At 35.8% G+C, this 23,450-nt stretch overlaps 1 non-coding gene across 1 annotated transcript; it reads right to left on the reverse strand.

Annotated features, from left to right (window-relative positions):
- Positions 1-301: 301 nt before the first annotated feature.
- On the reverse strand, positions 302-406 carry LOC123323235. The gene has a single exon (XR_006539298.1). It is a non-coding gene; the product is annotated as a small nucleolar RNA U13 (small nucleolar RNA).
- Between the last annotated feature and the right edge of the window lie 23,044 nt (positions 407-23,450).

Consider the following 23,450-nt stretch of genomic DNA (forward strand, 5'->3'; position numbering starts at 1 on the left):
CTCTCAAGTGGAATACCAGTCATCTTTTAACAAGCTCTTCTCATGATTCTGATGCACACTAAGTTTGGGAATTTGCAAGTTCTCAAGGTTTTATTTTTTTAGAGAAGAATATTTAAAATTTATTTTTAAATTGTCTTGGGCATTGGCGGAGTCACAGGGAAGTTTTTAACTATTTATAATTTTTATAAATTAAACAGCATGTGATCATAATTTAGGAATAAACAACTGAATTGTAGGTAGACCTTTTCTTACATTTGATTCCTGTATAGCTCTTTGTACTTTTGATTTTTTTTTTTTTTCACATCAGATGGATAATGTGCCAATGTCATCGTGGCAAGGTTTGAGGAATGCACGTCATGCAACAGCATGAACACCCAATCATCATGCTTATGAACTACAAATGCACAGCGGCTTCTCTAAAGCTTGTGATAACATTATATTAAATGAAGTATTCATATCATCATCTTCCAGGTGGGGAGGCTGTTGCTCAGAGCAGTACTGATCTCATACATAGATAAGCAGGGCTGCTACTTTGGCTCATGCTACACTGGGATTCATGAAGTCCCATACTTATGGGTGCCTTCTTCTTCAAAAAAAACCTCTCTGGCACAGGTTTGTACCAGTGGTATATCTGAGTAGGGAGTCCTGAGCCCAGCCTGGTTCCCTTGTCAGACCCAGCCTCTACTCCTTTCCTTAGGGCACTCTCTTGAACACCCTTTCCTAATTCATCAGTTTGTTGCAAGAGGCTTTGACATTCACATGTGTAGAGATGTCCCAGAGCCTAATGATTCTCGTCCGTGATTCCAGGAAAGCAGTCTGGCAAGTTAATCACTCCCACTGACCACTATGCCATTTCTTTCATTGAATAGTGCACAACTAGTGTCAGAAAGTGGCAGACATGCTAATTTAGGGACACTCAAAAGATTTCTGCAAAAAATATTTACCTATGCTCCACACATGCTATGGATGCACTGAGCACAGGTAGTCCACGTAAATGCTTAAGGTCACACGGCTGGGAAGAAGTACAGTCAGGATTCCAAACATAGTCTAATTCCCTTCTCTTAAATACTATTTCATATCCATTTATAAATGTTTGTTTCTTTGAACATGTAGGTTTTGGAAGACATTAAACCTTAACATAGTTATATAAATGAATGATACACAACATAGAACTTAATGAAATCATTTAGTTGATAAATACATACTTTTATCCAAATTGAAAATCAATGGTACATTACTTGAATATATTTATTTTAGATTTGTATATTAAAAGGCATATAATATTAACAATAATATAGAAATAAGGATAGCAAATATGTAGGTGTGCTTATTAGTCACTAAGCAAAGTTAAGGTGGCTTTATATAATCTCTCATTGGTTCATTCTATTCTCATTATTCAGACAAGAAAACTGAGACTTAGAGAAGTTAAGCAACTTACCCACAATCACACAGCTACTGAGTGACAGAGTAGACATTCAGATTCTTGTTTGTCTCTGGAGTCCCATTCTTGTGTTGAGACCTTACTGGTTTGATTGGCTGGGTGATAGAACAACCATTCCCTGAAAAAATGAATTTGCTCAACCTGTGAATCTAAAATTTCATGTAATTTTACTAACTCTTGATTATATGTTTTAGTTAGTTATTCTCATTTTTAATTTTTATAATTTTATTTATTTATTTATTTGACAGAGAGAGAGAGCAAGAGAGCACAAGCTGGGGGAGCGGCAAAGGGAGAGGGAGAAGCAAGCTCCCCACTGAGCAGGGCTTGGTCCCAGGACCCAGGGGTCATGACCAGAGCTCAAGGCAGATGCTTAGCCTACTGAGCCACGCAGGAGCCCAGTTATTCTCATTTTTTTAACAGTAATTCCGCATTAGTCATGCTTAAACCTTTTTAAAAAAACTTCAGGAAGGATCTAGTTGACTTTGCATTACTTAGATACTTAAGAATATTTAACATTAAACTAAAACATACACATCATTAGAATGAATACATGCCTTAATAATGCAATTTGTTATTTTCTAAAAAGGTGCTTCAAAGTAGCTGTGTATTTCTGTGCATAATTATCATTAATCCCACCTCCAAAAAAAAACTCCTTGACAAATTTTACCTTAAGTATTATATAGACAATAGCATCTTATTGGAAACTACTGGCAAACACCTATCCAAACGACCTTCAGTATAAAAGAGAGGGTTTGAAAATATGATGTCAATTTACTACAGTCTTCAACATTTACTTAGAGTGATATACTGAGGAAGGAAGTAAAAAGAAATAAGATAATCTATCACTTCATTACAAAAAAGACCTATGATCTTAATGTCCCTTCATACTGTATATTCTGTATATATTCTGCCAGGATTCAATGAAAGGATGTTACTGAAAATAAAATTTAAGAGGTGTTAAGCCACAAATATGCCCATACTGAAGGCAGTTCCTGAATTCTGAAAGAACATAGTGTAATACTAGTTTTGTTTTTCACTGGATAACTTTTATTTAAACTTTTATTTTTCCTAATATCTGGTCATACAGTCATTGAACTGTATTCATTTTGTGAGCTGAAAAACAATAATGATGCTGCTCATTAAATTCATTAAGTAGAGCTGCTTCCATTCCTAATTTTATTTTATTTTCTTTTTTAATTTAAATTAAATTAGCCAACATATAGTACATCATTAGTTTCAGATGTAGTGTTAAATAATTTATCAGTTGCAAATAACACCCACTGCTCATCATAACACGTGCCCTCCTTAATGCCCATCACTCAATTACCCCATCCGTCACTCACCTCCAGCAACCATTCCTAATTTTAAAGGCACTGAAACAATAATTACATTTCGACCTTCCCTTTGTGTTAGGAGGGCAAATGGTGGGGGAGGGAGTAGGTATAAAATGGTGAGAGGCAGAATTCTCACCATTACTACTCTGGAATGTATTCCTATAACACTTATTAAAGTAAAATTCAGGGGCCCCTGAGTGGGTCAGGCCATTAAGCATCCAGCTCTTGATTTAGGCCCAGGTCATGATCTCAGGGTCTTGGGATAGATACCCATGTCGGGTTCCATGTGCAGTGGGGAGTTGGCTTCAGGATTCTCATCACCGCTGCCCTTCCACAGCCCCCATCTCTCTAAATAAATAAATAAATCTTAAGAAAATTAAAAAATAAAATGAAATTCAAATATGTACATGACTGTTTTAAGTCTTTGGACTATGAGATTCAGTCTATTTTTATTATACTAAATATAATAAAACACTTCTCTCTGAAGACCACAGGCAGTAGTTGCCAACCTACATCAATGTCCTAACAGTTTCTACCATATTTCCTGAAGTTTCAGTTGAACTATTACTATCATTATTAATTAGTGGCTTTCCTTCAGCATAAAAAGAATTCGGCAGTCCCTTCTATCAGAATCCACCCATCTGAGACCTTATGCTGACTCAACTATTTGCATGTTATAAGGGTCTATTACTTGCGATAACCCTTGTTGAATACCACTATTGGCAAATAGTTTTTCAGTACTTGGATTGTAAAATGGTGAACAATTATGGTTGGGTTTACATCATTTTCAAACCAAACAGTGAAATTTAATATAGATTGTCATTCATGATAGCAGGCTAGCAAAACTTTCAAAGACTGAAAATGAGAGAATAATAAATTATTTTCATAAAACTCTAAGTTTAAAAACATTAATGAATTATTTTCAGGTATGGTTAGATACGGGGCCCTGGAAATATAAGCAGGGAATTTTCTCCACATGTTTTCTATGTCTACTTTTCTGTCTCTCTTTGCTCCTTGGTCTCATATTCATCTACTGCAAAAAGTGGGGATTATATGATGAGAGAAAGTTAGTGTATACAACCCATATGAGTACATAATTCATGGTGAGGATTCTGATTGGTTCCGTTACAGCACTGTGCTCAAGCATGCATCGTTGGTCCTGCTGAGGGAAATCAGCCTCATCCCAGATACAGGAAATAGAGGAATGAGATTTGAAGGGAGTTTCAACCATAAAATAGAAATTTAATGCAAATAACGAGTATGAAATTTTGAGTTGTAACATTTATTTTATATGTGTTTATCAATATGTGTTATTTGGATATTTCATAAAGCAAAAAGTTAATGGCATGATTGCTATTTTGGGAGGGGTAATGAGATGTGATTCCACCAAACAGCTCAAAACCAGTCACCTTCTCTCTACCCCACAGATATTTTGCCATGACCCCAAGCTAAAGAGAATGAGAATTTAAATCTTCATGTTTCCATTAAGAAGAGTAACTAAATTTAAGTATAAGAGCATTTTTTAATCACAGAGAAGATTCACCAGTAATTAAAGTTTGCTTTAATTTTTTCTACTTGATAGTCCTTGATAAAGGTGATGAACTTTTACATCTAAACAATTAGAGAAATCCTATTGTGAAAGAAGGACTATATAGTAATTTACAGCTACTTTATCTTGAGGGAACTTAATGGCTTATTTTACTAAAATTAAAATAATAATGGCTAACAATTACTATTGCTCAAATTAAAATGATAGAAATGCCGTGGAATTTCATAATCTATATTTCCTGAAAGGATATGTTAAAGATTGAAACCAATCTGAAAGCCAATATGAAGCTGATGTAATTTATTCACTATCCTTTCTTGAGAAAGGGATTTATTTCTCTCTGTGTTAGCATTTTCTTAAAATGCTTTGGCTTACTTTTCAATTCATTTCAGCATTTCAATTTCATGTGAGTGCTTTCCATTTGTCACTACTTACTAAAAAAGATAGTGATAGTAAAAATGGCTTAAACATAACTGTAATTTTCATGACAACACTAGAGTATTCCAAAGAATGAAAGGGAGATAATCCAGTTAAATTTCTATTTTCCATCCACATTGGAATTTTAGATATAAATGAGTTCATATAAATGGAAGAACTGCTATGGAGGTAAGGTCATTTGAACAGCTGATTTCAATTAAAACAATTTGATGACAGACCAACATGTCATGCAGTAAGGCATAGAATCAATTTTATAATCAGCAGCTTTTGTCAAAATGTTTGTTCTCAGAATCTATAAAAGTGTGAAAGGAAAATACTTAATTTCCATACATTATATTTAATATGCAGGTAGTGAATTGTTAGTGTATCTATCTTTAAAAGAATAAGTCATGTGTCCAAAGGGGGGCGCAGTTTAATGGATGTCCACAATAAATAAATTATACTTTTTTTTTCTGTAAAAGACCTTTTTGGTTGGACTAACAGGGTCATGCATGTGGCAGTAAAAAGAAGACAGGAAATGAGACCAAGCACATAGAATACTAACATTTTTGTGCTATACTCCCAGTGGGTTTCAACAGAGAGCATTTAGCTGAAGTACAGATTTGGGGTTTGATTGACATCAACCTTCACAAAGGGTTTAAAAAGGAAAATTGCTCATGTCATTTAGTTTGTGTGTGTACTCAATGACATAGCATATATGTCTCCTAGTAGAGTGTAAGAACATGAACATGAACAATTATTCCTAACATGATTTATAAATATTTGTGTGTAACTAAAGCTTCTTATGGTCTGAGAGGAGTAAAATGGAGTGGAGCAAAAATGTTTGCACAGTAAGTGATGCAAATTTAACAATCATTTTTACATATTTGGAGTGAAGAAAAGACATCTAGCATACTCACAGCATCATTTTATAGTAAGGAAGAGCAAATCATTATTTTTATTTTAAAAGGCCCAAATAATTATTCTGTTTTAAAAGATGTTACAGTATTCCTTCTTAAGATGTGTGAACTATTTGGAAAATTTGCTTTCATTAACAATCATAACTTTTTCAAATGTAAATCCGAATTGCCTTGTCTCTCAAGACAATTACTTTATTAGTGTTAACAGAGTGGCTATTTATTTTTAATGTTTTTAGCTCTTCTAAAAGTGTGAATATAGTCCAGTCTACTGCATGCTTCTCAGGCCAAATTACATTTTACACCACAGGAATTTGCAAGAAAGACAGATCAAATATTTAGATGGCAATTAAATGATTTGACTATCATTATAAACAGAATATACATCAAGCCAAGTTTGAATGGTGGTATTTATCAATTTGACATTCACTAGCAGAAGAAAGTTATTTTTGGAAGCATATTCTTTTTTGTCTGTTTTAAAAATATTATTTAGCAACAACATAAGTACTTGCATTGAGGGACCATAATGTTGAACTTAAGATGCAGTTTGAAAGTAATGGGTCTTGTATTGTTTATTTTTTGCTTATAGATATAACTGATGCTTTTATGCAATGTGTCTACATAGTAGTTGAGACTAAAGTTCATTTAGGACACAAAAACAGTCACAAGGGCACCTGGGTGGCTCAGCTGGTAAAGTGTCTGCCCTCGGCTCATGTCATGATCCCAGAGTCCTGGGATCGAGTTCCGCATCAGGCTACCTGCTTGGTAGAGAGTCTGTTTCTCCTTCTGCCCCTCCCCCCGACTCATGCTCGTTCTCACTCTTTCTCACTCTCTCTCAAAAAATAAATAAAATTTTAAAAAAAAAGTCACAAATCTTTTTTATCATTGGGCACATTAGTTGAACACTGGTGAACAATTTTAAATATGTCTTTCACATATCAAGCACAATGCAAGAGCTCTGTCTATATACTTAATGACTGATTATCTATCATCTATGTATGTATGTATGTATCTATCTACCTACCTAAATATTAACTTACTTATTTGGAAATTAAGTGATATGTATTCACCAAAATACTCAACAGTTAGACATAAATATCGAGCCTCACATTGGGCTCCGTGCTCAGAGGTGAGTCTGTTTGAGATTCTCTCTCTCCCTCTCTCTCTGTCCTCCCCCCACCTTGTGCACGCACACTCTTTCTCAAATAAATAAATCTTTAAAAAAATAAAGAGCAGGAGGAAAATTATATTATTAAGAGTTTTGAAAGCAGGGCGCCTGGGTGGCTCAGTCGGTTGAGCGACTGCCTTCGGCTCAGGTCATGATCCCGGAGTCCCGGGATCGAGTCCCGCATCGGCGGGGAGTCTGCTTCTCCCTCTGACCCTCCCCCCTCTCGTGTGCTCTCTCTCTCTCATTCTCTCTCTGTCAAATAATAAAATCTTTAAAAAAAAAAAAAAGAGTTTTGAAAAAATTAGCTTTTTGAAAAGGGATTAAGAAAGAGGAAAAGGAAAAGTCACAAATGACTTTTTGTGCAGAACCAGTGATATCTAGAAACTTCAAAACCCTGATGTAAGATAAAACAGAACAGCAAAATGAAAAAAGGCGGAATTGCTTACAAAGGTGTATGTTGGAATGGAGGGGGAGTATCAAGATTGGCTAACAGTAACAGAACATGTAAAACCAGTGAATTCAGGGGAAACATGTAGAGGTCATTAGGATCCTGTGAAAAAATAAACAAAATGTGTGGGGGGGGAAATACAGTGTATGCATATGTGAATGTATTTCAATAGGTCTATGAAAAAAATATAAAGGAAATATATATGATCTATATATATTTTAATATATAGATCATATATATTACTTATATATATTATATATGTACATCCCATTATGTATTGAAACACTTTGTGTGTGTAAATATATGCATATGTATATAGTATATATTTTGTCAGTGAAATAATTTGAGTTATGCAGAGCTGGGTTAAAATAATCCTGCATGCCTGATATTTTCTAGATATGGTATACCCTGGTATCTTTCCCTTCTGACTTTGGGGTCTATGTAGAGAATAATGGATGTTTATAAAGGTGGATGTTCATATTATCTAGTTTCTTCTGTGCATTGGTAGACTAGTTTGCCAGAGCTGCTTTATCAAAGTACGACAAATTGGGTGGCTTAAACAAATTTGCTTTCTTATGGTTATGGAGACTAGAAGGCCAACATCAAGGTATTGGCAGGGTTGATTTCTTCTGAGGTCTCTCTCCTCAGCTTCTAGATAGCTGTCCTCTCCTTGTGTCTTTATAAGTCTTCCCTCTGTACATGTTAGTGTCCTAATGTCCTCTTCTTTTTATTTTTTAAATTTTATTTTATTTGTAGTTAATATATAATGTTAGTTTCAGGTATACAATATAGTGATTCAACAATTGTATACATTACTCAGTGCTCATCATGATAAGTGTACTCTTAATCCCTGTCACCTATTTCACCCATCCCCCGACTCACCTCCCCTCTGGTAACCATCAGTTTGTTCTCTATAGTTAAGAGTGTGTTTTTTGGTTTGTCTCTTTTTTTCTTTGTTGGTTTTGTTTCTTAAATTCACATATGAGTGAAATCATATGGTATTTGTCTTTCTCTGACTTCCTTCTTTTTTTACATTTTTTAAAAGGATTTATTTATTGAGTGGGGAGAGGGCCAGAGGGACAGGGAGAGAGAATCTTAAGCAGAATCCATAGAGCATGAAGTCCCACATGGGGCCGGATCTCACGACCCCAAGATCATGACTGAGCCAAAATTATGTGTCAGACGCTCAACCAACTGAGCCACCCAGGTGCCCCTCTTTTTTTCTAAATTTTTATCTTCTTTTTCAAGTTTTCATTTAAATTCCAGTTGGTTAACATAGAGTATAATACTAGTTTCAGGTGTAGAACTTAGTGATTCATCATTTACATACAATACCCCATACTCATCATTACTAGTGCCCTCCTTAACCCATCACCCATTTAACCCATCCCCCTGCCCACATCCCCTCCAGTAACCCTCAACTCTGTTCTTTATAGTTAAGAATCTGTTTCCTGGTTTGCCTCTCTGTTTTTTGTTTTTGTTTGTTTTTTTACATGTTCATGTTGAGTTTCTTACATTACACAAATGAGTGAAATCATATGGTATTTGTCTTTCTCTGAATGACTTATTTTGCTTAGCATAATACTCTAGCTCTATCCATGTCCTTGCAAGTGGCAAGATTTCATTCTTTTTATGGCTGAGCTGTATTCCATTATATATGTGTATATATATTGTGAATAATGTGAATATATACACATATTCATGTGTCAATAGACACTTGAGTTACTTCTATATCTTGACTATTGTACATAATGCTTCAATAAGCATAAGGGTGCATATATCTTTTCGAGTTAGTGTTTTGTCTTCTTTGGGTAAATACTCAGTGGAATTACTGGATCCTACAGTAGTTCTATTTTTAATTTTTTGAGGAATCTCCATACTGTTTTCCACAGTGGCTGTACTGGTTTGCATTCCCACCAACAGTGCAAGAGAGTTCCTTTTTTTCCATATCCTTGATAACACTTGTTTCTTGTGTTTTTTTTTTATTTTGGCCATTCTGACAGGTGTAAGGTGATATCTCATTTTCATTTCCCTGATTAGTGATGTTAAACATCTTTTCATATGTCTGTTGACCATCTGTATGTCTTCTTTGGAAAATGTCTGTTCATATCTTCTGCCTATTTTTTAATCAGCTTATCACCTCTTCTTGTAAGGACCCATCATATTGGATTAAGGTCATACTCTAATGACCTCATTTTACTTAAATTACTTTTTTAAAGGTGCTTTCTCCAAATAAGATCATATCCTAAGGTACCGAGGATTAGGACTTCAGCATAGGAATGGGGGAGGGGTAGAAAATTGGCATTAGAACCTGTAAAGAATATTATACTGGGAATATCTAGAAATTGTTATCCTGGTGACCCATTTTATTTATTTATTTATTTAGTAATCTCTACACCCAATGTGGGACTTAAACTCATGACCCAAGATCAAAAGTTGACTGCTTTTCAGTCTGAGCCAGCCAGGTGCCCCAGGAAATTGTTATCCTGATGACCCATTTTAGTTGTGTATGAATTACAGCAATTTGAAGCTCACTGATTTTTGTATTTCTCTCTGTGACTCTTACTGTGCATGGGTTGGCTTCATCTATAAGTGGTGTTAGGAGTAAAACAATGAATCACACAAGTTAAGAGACATTTATTTTTTGTAGGATAAAGTAATTTATAATTTTTGGATTTTTAAAAATTTAATTAGTCAACATTTATATTTTCTATTTAAAAAATCTGTTGCATGCTCTCATTCTTAACAGATTGAGTTAAATTGAATAATGCAGTGTATTGAACAAGCACTAAGATGAAATTTGTATCTATGAAAATAATTTTAAATATTTGCATTGAGATTCATATGACAAATATGGGAAAGTTTCTCTTATTTAAAAATAATGAGAAAAAATAACACAAAGAGATTGAAATGTGGATTTACAAATACTGCCCTTATTTGAATGCTTATAAACCTTTTTTTTTTTTAAAGATTTTATTTATTTATTTGAGAGAGAGAGAATGAGAGACAGAGAGCATGAGAGGGAGGAGGGTCAGAGGGAGAAGCAGACTCCCTGCTGAGCAGGGAGCCCGATGCGGGACTCGATCCCTGGACTCCAGGATCATGACCTGAGCCGAAGGCAGTCGCTTAACCAACTGAGCCACCCAGGCGCCCATAAACCTTTTTAAAATAAAAAAAATAATTTAGCTGAAAAACACTCATTTAACATTACTTTTATAATAACCATTATTATTTAAATGTCACTATGAACAGAATAATTATGTTCATTGAACGTTATTCTAATTAAATTAAATTTAAATTACTTTAAATTACTTATAAATGGTATCTTAATATTTACCATTTAATGTTTGGCATTTTGAATCAATGTGATGCAATGAATTAGGGAAACAAAGCATAATTTCTCCCCTGGTAATGTACTCAAGACCGTAATTTGAAATCTGTTCTATATCTGAGATGCTTTGGGGTCATTGGAACTTGTTGTAAACATCTTCTTTGAATGAGTTTCTGTTTTTACTCAGCTCTTACATCTTTAAGATGCTCTATTGAAGGTAAATGCATAACCCTAGTGTGTGTTGCTCACAAAGGAAATAAGAAATTCTAATAAAAATAAACTAAATTAGTTTTTCAGGAAAATGAAGGGAATGGCATTTCTACTTACTAGTAAGAAAGAAATTATGTTGTATAAAGTGACTGTATGGAAACCTTGATTTAAAAGTCATCTTAACTTATAAGATCTCAATCCACCTTTTTAGTTGGAGGTGTGATAATTCCTCAAGAAACATGGGATTCTTTCCAGGAATACATTATTAAATATTAAGTGTATCAATTCTGCATTTAATTATTGCATTGCTGTATTTTTTCCTAAACTAAAAATACTTTAAAGTGTCTTATTACAGAACAGAAACATTTGATTACTCCAAGTTTTTTTCAAAATGTAAACTGATATTTGATACCTGTATACAATTCTTCTAAGATTTACATGACTTATGAATATTCCTTCAGCACAAAAATTAAAGTTATTAGAAATTTTATTGATAGCAGTTATTTTCTCTTTGTAGCTCAATTATTCAATGCTTATTGCATTCATAGGTCAGCTTTCTTAGCACATATGTGTGTACTCTAAAGGATAGGTTGAGGGTTGGACTCAAGCATATTAGTTAATTAGAATTAGATCTTCCTTAGATCTTAAATAAAAATAGTAAAAACATATGGGAAATATTTTTGTTAAAATTAAGTATTTCAAACTTATAGCATGAACACAAGAATATCTGGTGGTTGTATTTTGAATTAAGTTTAAAAACAAAAAACACAGACACACACAAACACATGGCTTAGTGTTTTTGGAAGAAAGAAGAGCCAAAATTGTGGAGGATTTTGCTCAGAGGCCCCCTAGTTCAAAAAGAAATAGCTGGAAGATTTGTGGAATATGCAGGAACCAGGTCCTTGGAGCCATTTCCACCGCAGAGCATCTGCAGCTGTTATGAGGTTGCAATCAAGAAATCACGGCTGGGCATGGGCATGTGTGCTCCTTACTGGCATACACTCCTCCCCCTCCTTCTTCTCCTCCTCCTCTCCTCCCTCTCATCCATATTTTTTCCCTTAATTACTTGTCTTGATTAATAAATCAAATTCAGGCACATTCTGAAGGAGAATATTTTTAAGCTGTCAATCATAGAGAATAGAAAACTATATTCTGTTCACCAAATAACCATCCAAGGAGGCATGGGTTATTAATATATGCAGATCCCTGAAGGAAAGTGATTACTTAATCCAACAGAACAAACTAAAGCCTAAAAACATATAGAACATGAAAAGAGGATAAAAATGAATCATCCAATAAATTGGTATGAAATGACTGAAAACACACAATGAATGTGGTTATAGCACTATCTTGCTCTTATTTCAAAGTGACTTACACATTACATGAGCAATGCAGGGTAGGGTTTGCTGCCTAAATTCTGGCACTCATCTATTCATACTTCAGGCCCGTAATATATAAAGGATGTATGATTAGCTAAAGGGAGATATATAAAACATATATGTATAAACTCTGGTATCAGCTGGTTTGAAAATATGCTGGGACCTCCTGTAACCTAACTAAATGGAATAGAGATTGGAAATCAGAGCAGGCTTCTTTTTCAGTTCTAGGTAGAGAAAGTGGAGTGGGCTCCTGCTTTTCCTGCCTCATTCCCATGAGGAAACTTTTACAGGAAAAGAAAATCTTGGTCTTTCTTATAGATTGCACAAGACGGACAGTGAGAAAAAAAAAAGTGCAACCACTGCTTTCGTATGAGATATATGTTGTACACATGTGAGTCAGGCTTTCCTCAATCAGATCCCGTGCCCCTTGCCTAAGGAAGGAAACAGCAACAGAGGGAGAGGCAAAAATTGACCCTTAGAACTTCTCTGCAGAGGTAGAAGAGGAAGATTCTATTTTTTTTCTCCACTAATTAATGTCTCATTTCACTTTGTAAAAGTATGTGTCTTTTAATCTATTGGATTTATGAATCAAGTTTATAAGTCAAGAGGGGGAAAAAAAAAGCAGCAGTACATCCAGGCAATACAATGTCTACCTTCATATGGCCTTTTGCCTAACACCTGCTTCTGCTTCTGGATAGCCTCTGAGACCAATTGGATGAAGTTAAATTTTTGCCTGAGGCCATTTCTTAAGTTATCAACTGTTTTCCAGCTGGAGACGTTGGGAATGATAAAGTTTATGTTTCTAACCAAGCAAGTCCTGGGTTGGAAAAATCTCTTCTAAAAACTTCTTGAAAAAGTAACAGTTTCTTCATCAGTTCATCTCTATCTGCATCTTAACATATGCAACTAAAAGGAACCAATTAGCAGTTTTAATATCTTGCTGGAAAATCTCTTTATATACATATTCATTTGGTGTATTTTCAATCTCCTGGGTTACTGCAGGCAACTATAGTATATTATGTCTCTCTTCACCTTCCAATAGCGATTTATTTTCTCCTGTTCCACACTCCACCACTCATTAGTTTACTCTTACTTTAACTTCCAATCACAGCCTTCTAACCATCTTTCCTGCTGTTACTTATTAACAGTTCCAAAAGCCAGTGCCAAGCATTTCAGATTTTGTTGCAACAGACTTCATTAACTTCTGATTATTTAGTTATCATGATTAATAACTTACTGTGATATAACAAATCACATGGAAACAAAGTGTCTTGAAACAGTAAAGGTTTATTATTTTTCCTGCTTCCGAGGATCAAGTGGGCACAAAGGGTGCTGGCTGTGATCACTCATGGGACTTCACTCACTTAGGGATTCAGCTGACCTGAAATATCCAGGGAGATTTCCCTTGATGTATGAAGTATTAGTGCAGGCTGTTGACTGGACAACCTTGGCTCTGTTCTATGTGGGTTTTCTCATTCCACTTGGTCTCTCATCATCTAATCACTTAACCTATGCTTCTTTATAAGGTTGAAGCTTCCAAGAAAGAGTTGTTTTAAAATGCACCTGGGATTTGTTTTTATTCAAGTATGCTGAGTCCAACAGATCAGAAGACCACTGCCTTTGAAAATATTTTATTACTTATAGTTCCCAAGTGGAATGGCCTCATGGGGAAGCATCAGGGTCAGTCAGGAGGCAGAAGATGCCAGGGGAAAAGATGAGCAGAAAACTATATTGTGTTTTTTGTGGGAAGGAAAGGGTGTCATGATAAGCAGGTTTAAGATTGGATACTTTGAATAATTTTGGTGGGCTCTGTACTGTGGGCATGGTCCCTAGTTGTCCAATACCTGGCCTTGGGGTGATTTAGGGTAGAAGGATGGTGTCCCCTACTACAGAACAGATGGGGATGTGGACTCAGATTTGGTTGGTTTGCATATCAAAGGTATGCTCTCAAGCAAGAGAACCCCCTGATAAACATGTACATTAAACTCCAACTCAGAATCTGCTCTTGAGAGATCCTACCTGTGAAAAACAGCATTATTTCAAAATGCATTTCTTTTTTTTATTTTTATTTATTTATTTATTTACTTATTTTTTAAAAAAATATTTTATTTATTTATTTGACAGAGAGAGACAAAGCAGCGAGAGAGGGAACACAAGCAAGGGGAGTGGGAGAGGCAGAAGCAGGCTTCCCGTGGAGCAGGGAGCCCGATGCGGGGCTCGATCCCAGGACCCTGGGATCATGGCCTGAGCCAAAGGCAGATGCTTAACGACTGAGCCACCCAGGCACCCCATCAAAATGCATTTCAATTAATTAAAGCAATTCACTTTTTTTCAAATTTTCATTAAATTCTGGTTAACTAACATATAGTGTAAAATTGAGTAGAGTTTAGTGATTCATCACTTAAAGCAATTCAAAAAGTCTTCCCAAATTCAAAGGGATAGAAAAAATGGACTTCACTTCTTTTTTTCTAAGATTTTATTTATTTATTCATGAGAGACAGAAAGAGAGAGAGAGAGAGGCAGAGGCAGGGGCAGAGAGAGAAGCAGGCTCCCTGCCAAAAAGGGAGCCAATGCAGGATTCAATCCCAGGACCCCAGGACAATGACCTGAGCCGAAGGCAGATGCTTAACCATCTGAGCCACTGAGGCACCCTGACTTCACTTCTTTAAAGGAAGAGCATCAACAGCAGTTTGCAGTCAGAGTTTACATGTCCTACAGACACCAAGATTTTAGTGCAAGGTTATGTCTTCTGACATAGAGAACTGTTTGCCAGTTGAGTAGTAGTTTTTGACATGTTACTGAAATTTATTGGAGTCAGGAGACTGAGAGTGGGATATCAAGGACCTAAGTGACCAGAGTTGGTCAGGATATTGTCAGATCCACAAAATAATCAGGCCAGCAGGGATACTAGTAATCAAACCTGTGATGGAAATGATATAGTTTGGATAGTTCGAACAGCTCCAGAGAGAGCAACAAGCCACTGTGGGCAGCTGAAACAGATGGGTCAGACTCGCATCACACCTACACCTTTTGATCCGTTCACCTCTTTTTCGACTACACCTATGCTTCCATGTGTGGTTTTTTCTATACACTTAATGGAGGAAGTTAAAAATCCAGAGTAGGTCATAAAATTGTTCAGTATGTTAGAACAGAAAACAAACCATTGAGGCATTATTGCCTTACTTAATTATAACCCTAACACACATCAGGAATGGAAAAATCCTCACTGTAAGCCATATTCTTTTTAATAAATTTTGCACAGTTGTGTATGTAGCTTGATGAAGACATATATATGGATTCCTGGACAGTGGTGATTGGCTTAGTTCAAATACCTAGAATCATGGCAAATTTCAGCTTTGTTGCATCAGAACTCCTACTTCCAAGCAGAGATAGTTTTACTGGGTGGAAGTAGGGTTAGGATTTTTATGGAATGTGAAGCTGTGACTGCCTCGTGGTCATTTTGGAGTCTTCATAACAGTAGAACCACGGATTTAAAAAAGGGTGTGCGCCTGGGTGGCTCAGTCACTTAAGCATCTAACTGGAGTCATTTTGGCTCAAGTCATGATCTCAAGGTTGTGGGATCGAGCCCCGGGTCAGGCTCCATGCTCAGCAGGGAGTCTGCTTGAGATTCTCTCTCTCCCTCTCCTCTCTCCGTCTGTCCCTCCCCCTGCTCTCTCTCTCTTAAAAATAAATAAATAGATTCTTCTTTAAAAAAAGTTACTGTGAGTAGTTAGACTTCCTGATACAAATTGAAGCATGTCTAGAAAACAGGGGTTACAGTGTTCCTCCTCTGCCAGGTGATAATAATGAAAAGGAAACTGCAGCAACTACAACCTTGATAGAGCAAGAAAATAAATGGCTCATACCACTTAGGAAGTAAGCTCTTTACCCAATCATCCGAGCAGAGTAGATTAGCAGCCGTGCTGGAGTGGGTGGTGGGGGAAGGAAATAATGATCATTTATGGCCTCTGGTAAAATGCATTGCAATAACCCTCCAATATTAAATGTTTTCTTTTTTTTTTTTTTTTAAATGCATTTAACCACCACTTTGAAAATACAGTAACAGAGAGGACTTTCAGAGCCACAGGAAACCTTTGAGAGTAATGTGTATGTTCATTATTTTGATTGCAGTGATAATTTCATACACATTGCATATGTCAACATTTATCAGATTGCACAACTTAAATATATTCTTTGTACTGTACATCAATAATAACTAATCCATCCACTAAAAAGAGACAATATATCTAATGTACATATATAAAATAAATATTCATATATGTGTATATGAATGTCTTTGTAAATATCTTAAATCTTACTCATCCTTGCAAGTTGTAAGCAAGATACTATATGGTGAGAAGAACTTGCTTGCTGTTGTTATGTCATGACACATTGACTATCTAAAAGCCATTGTTGTTCAGGATTTCTGATATTTTAACTTTACTGAAGTTCATGAATATGAAACAAGTGACAATGCCACCAAATGAAGCTTTATTTTGATTATATGGTATTGTTATAAATAAATATATTCTGCTTCTGATTTGTTCCTACCTACAAAGTTGTATTTAACAAGTAGTAAAGACAAATGAATCAAATAAATTTAGAGATCAATGAAACTCCAAAGGTCATCAAATCACTCTCATGATTTAGAGGAAACTATGACATGGAAGCAGTGAAATTTTTTTTTTTTTGCCATAATTACACATTTTATAGCATCCAGAGTTAAAATGCAGGGTTTAAGTTTTTCTATCAAGTGATCTTTTACTACTTCAAACAGATAATGTTATTTGTATGACTTACATGGAACTAAAGAGTTGGTCATTCCACTGAATGGAGGGATAGCAAAAGGTTGATGGATGTTCTTAAGACAACTGAGAAGTTGACACAAATATTCAGAGAGGAAGCGCTTTGCTTGTTTTCTAGAGGTGTGAACCTCATTTGCTTTTATCTTTACTTAGTTCTCTGTAATGGAAGTTACTATGTGTGTTCATTAAAAATGATAGGAAAGAATTTAGCTAGGATTTTGTGGAAATAAATTCAATCCATAAACATGATGCATAAGAAATTAAATACATTTTTACATGTGCTTCCAGAGATGGGATATTTACAATAGCTTTTAACAGCAGAAGCTACATGGTGTGCTAGACTGTAATTAGAGCACTCCTGAGCAAAAAGATAATTGCACTCCCAGCATCCTGAGATAGCAGCGAGATGCAGCAGGTGGACAAGAAACACTGCAGTATGCCAGCAAGAAACAACTTCACTGAACACAGCAACATACATCATGCAAGTGAAATAAGATAAATGAAAGGAAAGCATGAATGTAGCAGTTTCAGTTTGTTAATTAGGCTACATTCATGCTTCAGTGATGTTGCAATTGTCAACCCCATCCTCCTGGAGCCCATTGTGCAAATGCTCTCAGGCTCCTAGTAGCTGTCAGTGGTGTGTAATGTGTGCGTCCTACTGAGACATTGTTACAGTATGACAACAGTGTCCATAGAACAGTATGTTTTTAAAAATTTATGATAGGGCGCCTGGGTGGCTCAGATGGTTAAGCGTCTGCCTTCGGCTCAGGTCATGATCCCAGGGTCCTGGGATCGAGTCCTGCATCAGGCTCTCTGCTCCTTGGGAGCCTGCTTCTCCCTCTGCCTCTCTCTCTCTGTGTCTCTCATGAATAAATAAATAAAATCTTAAAAAAAAATTTATGATAGTTTCCTCCGCAAAAAAAAATATATTAATGAATCCATTACTGTTTTTTTAGAAGTTAAAAAATAATTTGCCTATAATTTCTAATATTTGCCACTAAGACTCAGATTATTAAACTTGTCTAGTTACATTGTTTAGCAATATTGCTGAATTACTTTTAATACACACACACTATTCACATAGCACCTATTTGCAACTTAAATGCTGCAGGCTGTCTCTATACAGATATATGGACATTTGCTGAAAAGACTCATGGTATCTTTTTCTATTATTAACATATAATGTATTATTTGTTTCAGGGGTACAGGTCTGTGGTTCATCAGCCTTACACAATACACAGTGCTCACCATAGCACATATCCTCTCTAATGTCCATCACCCAGCCACCGCACCCCATCACTCCCACCCCCCTCCACTCCAGCAACCCTCAGGTTGTTTCCTGAGCTTAAGACTCATGATAGCTTAATAATTCATAAACGTAATTTAAGAACATAAAATTGATTAAAAGCTGATTATTGTGCCTTTTGTTACAGAGTATATACATGAAAGCATTCTTTTCTATTTGTGTTTTCCTTTAGTATTTTGATGATGAGCATTTGATATATATTGATATAGACCAATACAATGACACCATACAAATATGTCATGCGAGCTGAAATGCCAGACAAAAGGTTTGGAAACATGCTCAGTGCAAGTTGTCATCATGGCATTGTTTTTTTTTTTTTAAAGATTTTATTTATTCATTTGAGACACAGAGATAGAGAGAGAGCACGAGCAGTGGGAGAGGCAGAGGGAGAGGGAGAAGCAGACTCCCGGCTGAGCCAGGAGCCCGATGTGGGGCTCGATTCCAGGACCCCGGGATCATGACCTGAGCTGAAGGCAGACGCTTAACAGTCTGAGCCACCCAGGCGCCCCCATCATGGCATTGTTATCAGTTGTGAAAAACAAGTAAAACTTTGACACTTCCATCAAGGAAATTAAATGAGAACTGGCATGTTCAGACATTGAGAGCAGGGCCTAGCTCATAGGAGATGCCCAGCAAAAATGTTACTTGCTATTGTTACTACCATTTGGATGGTTTTGTGCTTACTCTAAATTATTTCTGATTTATATTAATGGAAATACATGTGAATTTATTAGATATTGTTTGTTATTAAATTTTAAAATGAAAATTTAAAAATGGGCAGAGAAATGGAAGAGACGTGGTTTTTTGTTTCTGAAGGGAGACATGTAGATGTCCAACAGGTACATGAAAATGTGCTCAACATCACTGATCATCAGAAATGTAAATCAAAAGCATAAAGAAATATCATTTTACACCTGTTAGAATGGTTATCATCAAAAAGACAAGAGATAACAAATGTCAAGGATGTGGAGGAAAGGGAATCTTTGTGCACTGTTGGTGGAAATGTAAATTGATACAGCCATTATGGGAAACAGTATGGATGTTCCTCCAAAAAAAATTAAAAATAGAAATACTATATGAGGGCGCCTGGGTGGTTTAGTCAGTTAAGCACAACCAACTCTTGGTTTCATCTCAGGTCATGATCTCAGGGTGGTGAGATTGAGCCCACTTCAGGCTCCACACTCAGCACAGATTCTGCTTGTCTCTCCCCCTCTGCTCCTCCCCCTGCTCTCTCTCTCAAGTAGATAAATGAAATCTTTTTTAAAAAGAAAGAACTACTATATGATACAGCAAATCCTCTTCTGAGTATTTATTCCAAGTAAGATCGCTATCTCAAAGAGATATCTGGACTCCCAGCTCATTGCAGCATTATTTACAACAACCAAGACATTATTCAGCCATAAAAAAAAAAAAGGAAATTCTGCCATTTGAGAACATGGATGGACCTTTAGGGCATTATGTTAAGGGAAATAAATCAGACAGAGAAAGACAGACATTGTATGATCTCACATGTAGGTGGAAACGTAAAAAGCCAAACTCATAAATACAAAGAACAGATTCATGATATAAACTTTGAGTTATAAAGTCTAAGGATGTAATGTACAGCATGGTGACTGTAGTGAACAATACTGTATTGTATATTTGAAACTTACTAAGAAAGTAGATGATAGTTCTTGTCACAAGAAAAAAATTGCAACCATGTGACGGAATGGATATTAACTTATGGTGGTAATCATTTCACAGTATCTCCAGATATCAAATCATTCTCTTGTATGTCTTAAATGAACACAATGTTATATGTCCGTTTTATCTCAATAAAACTGGAAAATTAAATTAACATTTTTTATTTCTCATCCTTAAACATCTGGAACAGTTTAATTGAAAAGCATTCTGACACTACAAAATAGCATGTTAGAAAAATCTTGCTGTTTTGGAGTTGTGTATTTTAGAGTTTTGAATTGTGCAAGATATCTCCATCACATGCAGAGGTTGAGGTGAGGCAGTCATTTCTTCCTGCAATTCCAGTCTTTGTTATTGAATGGTAGGTCTCTGTTTATTCTGATTCTACATGTTCTAAATTTGAGGTAGGTACATGTAAATACATGTAAACTAATAAAATATTTTTAAAATTCAAGTATATATAAATATAAAATATATACACACATTATACAATTTTATGCCAATCATGTTACATTTTCTTATATTTTAAAAAAACTCCTTATTGCTATTGAGATATTCTAATATGAATCTAACTACAAACAATTATAATTCTTTTTCTTGAGTATAATATAAATAATCAGATTTCATTTTTGGCTTTTCTCTCCTTTTTCGTCAATAACTATAAATACAACCAATCAAAATAGTAAGTGGTAAAAAGTGTGACATTAGACATATCGAAGATTGGCCACCTTTTCATTTTTAGCATATTCGGAAGAATTTTCAGACCTGCCCTCTCGATCACCACTTTCTCAAATCTAAATGTCTCTTATTTAACCAATGCAGCAATAGCTAAAGACATAGTATGGATTTGTTTTGTTGTCACTCAGAATTATACATGATTTAAAACTAATTTTAAAAATCTTTATTGTGTTTTCTTATCTACTGCTTTGAAGAAACACTGTGGGTTTATTTTTTTCTTAAGGCCCAAAATGAATAAGTAGTACTTTCGGAGAAGAAAACAGCTCTCCTTTTCCTTTCTTGAAAAGCTCACAGAAATGATCCTAGGCTGAATGAGTGATAAAAGTATCACCTCCATGTTTAAGTTAGTGAGTGCATCGATCGAACTCAGCAGACAAATCTTTAAAACAGCCAATTGTCGTACTCCCCTACCAGGACCTGAAGCAGACAGAGAATAGGATTAGATGATTAAGGACTGTGCCCCTGAAAAATATTTCTGTATTTTTCTGTGTTTAGTAGTGTTCCAAGGGCCCTGATTATTCTGGTTAAGTAAAAATAATTTAGCTGTTTAATTTGAAAAATGTGTTTGTAAAATGAAAAAGAAACACTTAAGCAGCCAATACAAGGTGGGCAGGAAATAGTCAAAAGCTTTTCTGTTCTGATCCCAGACTGAAAGATTTGCTATAATGGAGCAGCAAACAGAAGGGGTTTGTCCAAATGAATAATACACCAAGTATGAGATTAAAATAACAATTATAAAGAACAGTGTTTCTTTGCATTTTCCATGTTCTACATGTGCTCCAATGAGAACCCTACATTGAGATAGACAATTTATGTCAACAGGATGATGAAAGTTATCTGTTTTTGCATTTATACTACCATTAAGGACTCCTATTTTCCTACTAAGTAACTAAGGGCCGTGTGGTAATGAACTCCACAGGGACAAATGAATTGGATAAAAGGCAAGCATGATCACTGCAGTAATATTGAAGGAGAAACTGCTGCTTCTTCTTTCCTTCTACCAGCTCTATGCTGGCCTTTCACTCTTTTTTTTTTTTTTTTTCTTGGATGGGCAGGACTACAACTTCTGAAAACATCTTTTGCTCCAAACTTCTCCCCGTAGGTCAAGGGAGTGACTAGAAAGAGTAACTGGGCAGTGTGTCACAAAGGACCAGCAAACTGCTGTGTGGTCCAAGAATACCACAGTTGTTGAGAACAAAACTGCTTGTTATGCCTCATGGAGAAAAACTTCATTTTATTCATAATATGGAAAGAATAAAATCAAGTGAAGTACTAGATTTGTGTTTTCACTTGGTATTTGGTGTCAATGGGATGGAAGTGCTAGAACACCCATTAGAAGATAACGTCCTCACTTGGCAGTTTTCCATGTATAGTCTTTAAGGCTGTGAAAGTTGTAAGATTAGTGGAAGAAAAGAAATGCGTGTATTATTAACCATAATTCTTTAAAATGTGACAGCTTGAAAATCATAACAAAGGTGTGTTTGAGCTCGGGAGAGATGGGTAGTGTTCTATGGGACTTTACCAAAGTATTCAGTTAGTTTTTGAGAATAGTTGGCTAAAGATGGATTTCAAAAGAGGGAGGAATTGTTTGGGGATTTAACAGCTGTTTGTTTGCTAATACAGTCTTACGAAGAGGGTTGAAGAAGTATTTAAAGGTTAAGGTCATGCAAATATCAGGTGGGGAAGAAAATTCACATGGCCAGAGTAATGTTGAGGGGATGGGTGGCTAAGCAGACATTTTTCAATCCTTCACAACCTCTCACAGTTTCTTCTTCTGGTCAAAGGAGAGATTGAGTCTCATCATATGACAAATTTTGTTAGTTCCTCCAAATCCCTATCACGGATATCAGTGGAACACCCAGGCTCATTGATGATGGCATTTATCAGGGCTTTTCATGACTTTTACTTGTCGTAGTTGAATTCCAATTATTTATCAAATAAGCTGCTATTTGGAATAATTTAAGTCTCTGGAGAAAGTTGCAGGAAAAAAGAAACCTGTGAGTATAAGGACAAAAATTAGAATTATTAGAAAGCCTTGTAATATTCCTTTAAGCCAAGATTCTTCCCAACCAGAAGTCACTCAAGAGAACATATCCTATCCTAATCCCAAGGCTGTAAGGTAACGAGGCTTGATGTCACTAGGCTTGTGTACAATGTAGTCATCCTTCTGACATACAGTGATAGGTTAAAAGTGACTTTAAGAATGTCAATTTAAGAGGCGCCTGGGTGGCTCAGTCAGTTAAGTGTCTGCTTTCAGCTCAGGTCACGATCCCAGGTTCCTGGGATCGAGCCCCACGTCAGGCTCCCTGCTCTGCTGGGAGCCTGCTTCTCCCTCTATCTGCTGCTCCCCCTGCTTGTGATTTCTCTCTCTCTCTCTTTCTCTCTGTGTCAAATAAATAAATAAAATCTTAAAAAAAAAAAAGAAAAAGAATGTCAATTTAACAATTGAAAACTTGAAACTAACAGAAAGATGGAAAAATAAGAATGAAAGGAAAAGAAAGAGATAAAAGAGAGCATGGCAATCAGTGGGTATCAGCACCTTGGACCCTCTGTATGAAGGTTTGGGCAGAAAAAGTCCATGTTTAATCATCTAATATTTAAGGTTCTTGAGAACACTGTCTTTCTCATGATAGCTTCTCTTTTGGAGACTCCTGGAGAAATCTGCTTTAGATAACCATCAGCATGGAAATCTGGGAGGTGAGTGTATGAAGTCTTTTTAACTGGGAGACA

Source organism: Neomonachus schauinslandi, chromosome 1 (assembly GCF_002201575.2).
Source record: "Neomonachus schauinslandi chromosome 1, ASM220157v2, whole genome shotgun sequence".
Classification (NCBI taxonomy): domain Eukaryota; kingdom Metazoa; phylum Chordata; class Mammalia; order Carnivora; family Phocidae; genus Neomonachus; species Neomonachus schauinslandi.